Consider the following 621-nt stretch of genomic DNA (forward strand, 5'->3'; position numbering starts at 1 on the left):
TTTGGCAATCAATCGCACTCGCCTTGGCTGGCGAGAGCGCGGCTGGGGTGTCGCAGAGGACCCGTCCTCTTTGTCCCCCTAAGTTCAGACTCCGGAGCCCTCCGGCGTCGGAGCGCTTGGCCTTTCCCCCCCACCCTGCACATTCCGTTCGTCAGGCTCGACGCCATCCCCCCGCCGGGGAGCGCGGCCTGGCGTCCGTCTGTGTCGTGGCAGTGGGGCCAGCACGGCTGTCACCGGTCCCAGAATGGCTGTCGGTGGTTCACACTGTGTGTGTGTGCCAACCCTCCTGGTCTCTGGGACACGGAGCTGCCACGAAGTGTTGAGCCTCCAGTGGGGGGTCTGCCTAAGCTCTGCACGTCCGCATTGGGTCCGTCTCTCGGTTGGCTGGCAGTGGAAAGAGTGAAGGGAGCCGCGGAGGTCCGGTGCTGGTGCGCCGCCGGCCTGACCGTGGAGCTCGCCGGTTTGACACGCTGACCCGACTCGATGGTTGATCGATTGAGAGTGCTGGGAGCTGCAGGCCGCCCGCTGCTGCAGCCGCCCGTCTCGTGGTTCGTCCTCGGCCTTAAGTGGCCGGCGGGGCGTCTGATCCTGTCTCCCCTGCTGGCGCCGAGTGCCTGGCCG

This window comes from Chiloscyllium punctatum, unplaced genomic scaffold, assembly GCF_047496795.1.
Source record: "Chiloscyllium punctatum isolate Juve2018m unplaced genomic scaffold, sChiPun1.3 scaffold_854, whole genome shotgun sequence".
NCBI lineage: Eukaryota > Metazoa > Chordata > Chondrichthyes > Orectolobiformes > Hemiscylliidae > Chiloscyllium > Chiloscyllium punctatum.